The 8,569-nt window shown below is 42.5% G+C and overlaps 1 long non-coding RNA gene across 1 annotated transcript; it reads left to right on the forward strand.

Annotated features, from left to right (window-relative positions):
• Positions 1 to 5,586: 5,586 nt before the first annotated feature.
• On the forward strand, positions 5,587 to 7,813 carry LOC148224379 (uncharacterized). Its single transcript, XR_015802498.1, has 3 exons — positions 5,587 to 5,842; positions 6,388 to 6,516; positions 6,649 to 7,813. It is a non-coding gene; the product is annotated as an uncharacterized LOC148224379 (long non-coding RNA).
• The last annotated feature ends 756 nt before the right edge of the window (positions 7,814 to 8,569 follow it).

Raw genomic sequence — 8,569 nt, forward strand, 5'->3', positions numbered from 1 at the left:
TCCATAAGAAGAGGACAAAAAGGCAGAGAATAATTCAGGAGGTATAACAGGTGGAAAAGCAACTAATTATCTAACATCAGATCTTGGAAAATCTAGGTGGAATTTTCATCTGGAAGCTTATGTATATGGTAATGTGATGCCACCTGGAAGTCGGAGAAGGAAGACACTATCCCAGTCTAAACAATTATACACACCCATAAGTTATCAAAACAAGCATACCAAATTAACAGGGAGGAAATAAAAATTTAATTAACATTAAATGACGAATAAATAAAACATAAAACACTCTCAAGCCTCTCAGCTAACAAAATGCAGACTGTTTACTCACCTGTTTCCTCATGTCTTCCCTGCATTTCCAAGATAAGGACCTAAGTCCCCTAGCATTCAAAGGGAATTGGGCATTCTAGTGCCTACAAATAAATAAAGAAAAATCACCTACTGTGGAGACCTCTGAAAAGTACTGTGTTTTGTCAGTCACATTTTGTCAGATGCATGAGACTAGGATGGCTCTGCTTCTCCCGAATTCGCTTTAGGCACAGAGGAAGAAGTCTGCAAAACCCCTAGGATGCTAGAACCACTGTTTGCACTTGCTTTAAGCTGTGGTGGGACTCCAGGGGTAAGACGCTCTGCAGTCTGCTCAAGAAAGTCACTATGAGGATTTTAAAGACTAAAATAGGCAATAAGACCTTCCTATTGGTTGTGGGCCACCTCTCAGAGTGATGCACAGGCTGTGGCACAGCCTCCCTGCCAAGAAGAAGCAAGCAGAATACAGCCTGTTCTGACTAATTTCTTTTAAGATCACCCATTTTAACTCTGAGATCACCTGCAATTAATAATCTGCAACAAAAATATTTTATATTTGAAATCTCTTCCTGGAAAAGCTGTTTGAACATACCAGTACCGTGTCAGTGTCCAAAAGAATATTGCTTATCTTCATCAGCCAATAAGCGTGCTATATAAAATGCAATGAGACCGGGTATGGAACTGATTAATCTAGAGGAACTCTGTATTTTGGCTTTCATTCCCATAGTCTTAGCTAAAACATTTTCTCTACCGTTCTTCTTCCATTAGCCTCATTAAATAATCAATGAGGTTTAGATACTTATGCAATATATAGTCTCTTCAGATATATGCATGCATGATAGCATTTGTGCAAGTTTGCTGTAATCTTATCCTCTGAAGAGAGTATAAGAAAGTAGAATGGCAGCAAACACAGCAATACAGAGACCTTTTTCAGTTAAACTCAAAATTGATACTTTTTTTTTAAATCATTCTAGTAACATAAGGTATAGCAAAGACAGAGAAGAAGAGACAGAGACAGACTGATAGAAATTCTTTTATCATTAAAAATGGTTGAGCGGAACTGGCCTGTTTCAGGACATGTTCAGTTCTGTCATTATCTCTGAACAATAAGTACAGTTGATTGCTGTAGAAATAAAAGCCAGGATTATGAAACTTCCTGAAGCCTTTGGAAAGGGTGAATGAAATGTGTGATAGCAAAATTAGAACTAAGCCTTTATTTTAAACGAATTTAGTTACTAAAAGCAACAGACTTAAATTCGCCTAGTTTTATTCTCCATTGGTATAACAAAAGATGCCTCTAATTTTCATTGCAATTTAAATTTTTTTGTGCCTTCTCATAATCTTGTGAGTCTGAGAATTCAGTGAGGTGTTTGAATGCAAGGGTTAAACCAAGAGAGGTATGACACAGTGCATGAGATCCAGACTTCCCAAATTGGGGTGTAGGTGATCCCTTACAGGTATGGATGCTGAAGCTGCTTCTTTTACATAGCAGTAGAAGGCAACCTGACCTACTTCTTTCATTGGCATGACTTGCCAGGGAGGGTGCAGATGGCACTGCTGTACCTTTGGTGGGGCATCCTGTCCCCTTGGTAGGTAGGGTCTGCTGATGAACAGAAGGTGCAGCCTCAGTGTGCCACTCTATAGCTGTCTCTGGCTGAGAAGCAGCTGCTAAGGAGGAGGAGGAGAAAAAAGGAGGGAGAAATGCCAATCAGACCACCATGATTTTACATAATGATCTGGTTAAACAGGTGTGCCAAACTATGTGTCTTTTAACAAAGTATTTGGTGCTGTTATTTCTGTTCTACTGAGTTGTACAAACTTAAAATATTTGGAGTTTAATTCTGTTTTTTCAGCCAAATACTACTGCTTTCTAACATCAAGGTTTCTTCTTCTTAAATATGATGATTTGGTGCTGTACAATTCTGCTATTTGGTACATGTGGAAAGCTTTTCTATTTCCAAGTAAATAAGAAAAGAGAAAAGCTGTAATGTATTCATTGTTTATTCTCAAATTACCTCTTGGGGTGCTTAGTCAACATATTAGAAATTGGTGAATTAAAGTCTCAAACTTATCAAATTTTTTTATGGACAAAGAAAACAGGCCCTGGCTTGGGGTATAATTAGTTGTGTCCGGCACATCCTCCTGGGCAGGGAGATAAACTTCAGCCTCTGCCAGTTGGGGCAGTGCCAGTACCATGAATTAGCACAGCATGCTCCAGAAGCTTCTTTTTCTGCACCAGCATAACCCAGCATATTCCCAAGAGGGCAGAGGAGGTGAGTAAGCAAGTGGTGAAAGTACAGCAATTGTGAGCCACCCAGGCATTTTCCTGGAAAAACATCCACTCCAAGCCACTTCTGAAATCTGTTATTAAAGTATTCTCTACTGAAAGCTAGGAGGTCGTGCTTTGGTCACACTTTTATGATGTTATGTAAAGGGATTCTCTTTGTAACTTAGGAAAAGAAACTTACATGACTTAAACTAAAATCCTGCTTGGAGGAGAAATTTTTCTTCTCCTTTCTCATCCTCTCCTTTAATCTCTTGCATAACTGTACAATTTAATACAGTTGTAGGCTGAACACAAAAATGTGTCTCTACAGAAGCAAGCAATAATGGGGACTAGAAAACAAGGTATCCACATCTCTAATTTGAATCAAAATAATTCCAGTTATTGAGGGAAAAAAAGTAACGAAAAAGTCATAGGTATGCTCTACCAGGGTGCAGCAGGTTGCCAATGTTCTGCACAAAAATAAATCTAAGGCAGAAGAATGAAATAGAAATGAAGAAAACAAAATAAGGTGAAAAAGAGAGAGGAAAAATCTAGAGTTACTATGATACTAACAGGAAACGAACTGTCATACAGAGCCAGATCAAAGATTTTTTATCTTACTGATAAGTGTCTGACTGTGGTCAATAGTGGATGTCAGAAGAGAATGCAAAAATACATACTAATGTGTTTTTGTGTCTCTCCCAGACCATCTCCCACATCAAAAAAATAATCAGGGGGCAGATGTATTTTGAACATGTTTGCCCTTTTTTGTCTCCAACTAATTTTTCTTCCATTGCTTTCTTCAATCACTTTTTAAACTCGTGTAGATCCTTATATTCACAACACTCTGTGTCAGGGAGGTGAATAGCTTAAGCACAAGGGCTGTTTTTGAGATTTTTGGAATGCATCACCTGTTTGTTTCTTTCCTTCACATTAGCATCTCTGCAATATTTGTGTGGGAAGAGACTGAGTAACAGTGAACCTTTTACACTTGTTTACCTTCCTTAGGTAAGATTGTAAGGACTTGAATCGCATCTCTCCTCAGTCACCCTGTTTCCAGTCTGAAGACTCCTACTACATCTCATCATTCCTTGAGCAGAGGCACTTCAGGCCCCAGCCACCCTCCTCTGAACCTTATCCCTTTCCACCATGCCTGGTTTGAGATGGGGAACGAGAACTGCTCTCAGTAGTCAAAATCTCTCTCCACCATGGAATTATGCGGGACCAGTAATTATATTTTCTGGTTTGTTCTCTACTTCTCACTAAATAATTTCTAGTATTTTATATCCACTGTTTTCCCTGACATTTGAGCCAGTGTATTTACATAACTGTTCTGCACCATGTCAGCATTTCATTTCTGAATGGCAATAGTCAGCTGAAGCGCCTTGTTTACTGTGTGAAGTTAAGACCTTTTCTTCCATGTATTATTTCAACCCACAGGTTTTTAGAGACTCTACAATAAAATCTGCTCATAAATGGAATTTTTACTGTATTAATTGGTATATATGGATCTCTTCATACTGAATTTACTCAAGGGTAGATGCAATTACTGTATCTTTTATATCATAATCTGTTAGTAATAGAAAATGCCCACAGAGATCTGGCAGAAAACTTCCTAGTGGAAAGACATCTTGTATTAGAAAAAGAGTACTTTGTGTTGATTTTATCCGTTTCCCCCAGAAAAGTAAATTATATGAGTAGAATATTTTTGTGCCCATGTCAATTTTTATAACTCTGTCAGGAGTGATATTTAGACAGAATGGAGATTTTGAGAATTAAATCAACTGTACCAAAACACACTGAGAAATTGGCAATTTTTACCACCATAAGATCGATCTTTGGCCAGACAAATGTAGGCCATTTTTATGGCCTGACAATATTAGTGAAGATAATCTGATGACCTGGTTTTCATTTGGACACTACTATAAGAAAATAAGAACGTGTATCTTTCCAAAAGCATGATCGAACTTGTTGTAGGTGGTTATTATAAGATGCCATCACATCACATAATTGTTTTCTGTAGAAAGTTCATCCAGGCAACTCACCCATCAAGTGAGCAGAAAGACTTGTAAATAATGTCCAGTGCTTAAAAATAGGGACTGTTGTGCTCATCCTTCTGAATGATATTGTATAAATTAAATGTTACATTGTTGTGAAGTCCTTAATACTTCTATTCTACATATTCACTGAGATCAGGTCCTAGATGTTCTAGCAGAATCTATCTAGTGCTTTCATAGGAAATTTTCTCAACTCCACCTTCAGAAATATTTTTTATTTTCATTCCTCATGTTTTCAACCAATTATTCTCTTTACTTGGTATGATTGCAGCTGGTTTTTATGAGTTTCAAAAGCCTAAAAAACCCATTAAATATTAATAACTTTAAAAGTAGCTTTTCATCGTCCCAGTGATTTTCTTATTCAGCATTAATGTTCCATTTCCTATTTTCTGATTGTCCTTAACTCATCACATATATATATATATATATATATGTCTATACATATATATATATCCTGTTCGTGCAGTCCCAGGGGTTGAGTCTGGAGGACATGCACCTGCGTAGGGGAAGTACCTTACTGCATGCCAGATATGCTGGTTTAGAGGTGTTGAGTCCTGCTTGGCATATCAGGAGAGGGGTAGCTGGAAAGGGGGCAGCCTGTCTCCCCTGAGCTTGCCCTCCCCCAAGGACTGCACAAGAACCTCAGAGATAAGTATATATATATGTACATGCAATATACAAACCCATGCATATGCATGGATATTTTATGCCAGCACCTGTGTATGCACACATATTTGTGTACATATGTATGCAGAGTGTATATGTGTACATACAGTTTGTGTACAGACGTATGCATGCGTATATATGCTGGTATACCTATGGGCACGCAATCATCACTTAATTATCCTTCGGGAGGAGTTTCCAGCCGGGAACCCCAGTCTGCCTATGGCTGTAGGGAAGTGTCCGTCTCCCCTCCCGCCGCGAAGGCATTGCCGGGGCTGAGGCAGAGCCCAGCAGCGCCCCCGGCCCTGTCAGCTGCTGCAGGGGGAGGGAGAGGGACCCCAAAGGGAGCACTGCCACCCTTGAGGCTATTCTTGCTGCGTGCTCACAGACACAGGTGACACTCCCACACACAGCCATCACACGGCGAGGGTCCCTCCTTGGAGGGAGGAGAAGGGAAAGCAAGCAAGCCTTTCCCCCGTTTCTCTTTGTTTGTAATTGGGAAAGACTTCAAGCGCAAAGTCTTAAAAGCCTCCTGAGGTGCTTCGGAGCAAAGGTAAATTCACCTCACGATAGAACAGAGAGGTAAAACAGATTTGCCTGCGACACGAGTAAAGAAGGGGTCATGGCCCCATTAGTCCCTGTGTTGAGGCGGGTAAATAGCCCGAGGGAATGATCTCCACCAGCCCAGAGACGGGGCTGCCTTTGTCTCTTCCCCTCCGGGCGGCAGCGGGCTCTTGCCGAAGGGGCGAGGGAGAGGACGGCGAACAAAGGAAAGAAAGCTCTGTCACCGCAGCCCTGCCCGTACGGAGGGTGCCCGGCACCCCTGCCCGGCCCGAGCAGGCTCCCCTGAAGGGGACGCTAAATAATTAATAATAATGGACTACCTGCATGCATTGGGAAGCGAAAGCGGGCGCATCCCTTGCTTGCATCCTGCCCCTTCCCCTATTTGCGCTGTAATCCTATTCCACCATGTGCAGATAGATGAAGGGACGTAATTCAGCCTTCAGGCCTGGGCGGGGTTCTCGCCGTTTAATCTTTTCCTTTCTCTTCCCTTCGCTGCTTTCTTCCCTCCCCTCCCTCCCCCTTTCCATCTCCCAGGCCCAGTGAGGTCAGCTCATGAATATTGCTTCATTTTCCTGAGAGGCTCTGGCAGCGGCGGGTACCTCGTGTGCGGTGCCCGGCTCTCCGTGCATGCATTTCGCCAGCCGGGCAGCGGACAAAGTGGTGGTGAGTAATGCAGATGCTTTAGATCCGAGCTCTTTTTTTTTTTTTTTTTTTTTTTTCCCCTCCTTCTTCTTCTTTTCTTCTTTCTTTATTTTTTTCCTTTTTTCTTTCTTTTTTTTTTTTCTCCCCAAAAAGGAAATATTACTCCTGATCCAGATGCAATAAACCCACCAGGTATGAGGATGAACCTTCAAAAATCCCCCCCCGCTCCTTTAAACCAGGACAAAAGGCAGAAGCACTCCCAAATCTTAAGCCGCGTTTGCGAATTCTCGGGGGGCAGAGGCGGGCGGGTGGTGGGACGAAAGGGCCAGGGCTGGGGGGATGCTCTGCCCGAAGTTCCGGGCACGGGAGAGCCCTGCGCCGGCGCATGGAGCCACTGGACTACTCCCCTTTGTTGCTTCCATTTATTTAGCCTTTTTTCCGCCTGGACAGCTGTTCCCGGCAGGAAAACCTGCGGAGACGCCGCGTCCCGGCGCCACGTGGGTTTGCCTCTGGGGAGAAGGTCGAGCTGCGGAGTTTTGTGAGGACAGAGATTTCGGACTTGGTCTCAAACGGGGCTTTCGTTGTGCCAGTTAAAAATGTCTATAAATATATGTATATATATATATATCTAAAATCAGCCAATTTAGCTGTAGGCGGTAGCCAATCTTGGATTTTGGGGCATGCAGGGTAGGGGTTGTGTTCTGGCAGGTCGCGGTTGAATCTGATGTCTTAGCTGCAGTGAAAGTTCCCTAAAAGATTCAGGTAGAGCATAGGGCTCCCAATGATTAATTTAAATTACATTTCTTATATTTCATACCTGTATAGCTCCAAACAACCGTGGGGTGAGAATTCTGTTTGTGGTGGCTAATAGAAATGCAAAACAAATCGTTCATAAAGTGTTGCCATACAAGTTTTATAGCTCTACATTCCCATGCTTTCTTTTTACTAATTAATGCTTGGGATGTGTCTGCCAAATTGTGTCATTTTGAACATTAATTTCCAGAATATTGGTTTAAATCAGGTTATTAATGACAGTGCATTTGAGAGGAAATGATGTACTCCTCCTGCCAGTGAGAGCAGAGCAAACACAGCCTCATTGTCTAGTATGTTCCAGGGAGTAAACCAATTGTCAGGGCACGGTATAGTCTCTACATTGATTTTGCCCAGTCGTGCTTTATTCTTTATTCCCTGTTCTAGCAGGGAATGGTTAAACCGTGTTCTAGGAGGGAATGGGCAGGCCATGTTAGGAATCCTGTCATTTCTACTGTTGCCCATGTTTTCTCCCTAAGGAGAGTTGAATAAAGGCTGTGTGAAAACAGTTTGTGAATCATAGCCATTATTTTCAGAATATATTGGGGACATTAGCAGTGTGATATGGCTTTTAACAGCCCTTTTTCATAAACTGTTGTGGTCATGAAAACTCTGGTTGTGTCATTGTAAGGGCAAATGGCTAAGTGAGCATCCTTCAGAGAATGCCACATAGCATTTTGCTCTTGGTGAGGGTGTATTCTTTGCTTCCTCTGTTTTGAAAATCTGCTGGAGTGGTTATGTCTGAGTCCTATATAACCTATTGATCTGCATAACTGCTAACAAACATGAATCCGTCTTAAATCTTGACAGCACCTCTGGATAACAAATGTGGCAAATGTGTGTTTAGAAGCTGATTGTAGAACCCCTTTCCTTTATGACCCTCGATTCCCGAGTCACCTTGCCCCGGAAGAGTCGCTGTCAAAGCTGAAGGGAAATCTGTTGTTGCTCCCACGTGTGCAGCCCTTTGTACAGTAGCTTTCCCCCACTCGGCTGTGATAGACACTGGAACGAGGCCTTTTAGCAGGCAGACAGGTGCATTAGCAACCCAGGCCTGGCGGTGAGGACAAGGGAGAGGGAAGTTTGCGTGTGGAAGGAAATTTATCCTTGCGGGGGAAGGTTCGGCATCGGTGCTGGGGAAACGCCCCTAGGTGCAGGCGGAATGGAAACTGGTCTCAGGCTTAGCGGAGCGCTTCGGACCCTTCCATGAGCGGCTCCGGTTGGCTCTGGGCTGCGGCCTCGGCCGGATTCTCCCCGGCCGCTCCGG

Source organism: Sturnus vulgaris, chromosome 3 (assembly GCF_052056855.1).
Source record: "Sturnus vulgaris isolate bStuVul1 chromosome 3, bStuVul1.hap1, whole genome shotgun sequence".
Taxonomy (NCBI): domain Eukaryota; kingdom Metazoa; phylum Chordata; class Aves; order Passeriformes; family Sturnidae; genus Sturnus; species Sturnus vulgaris.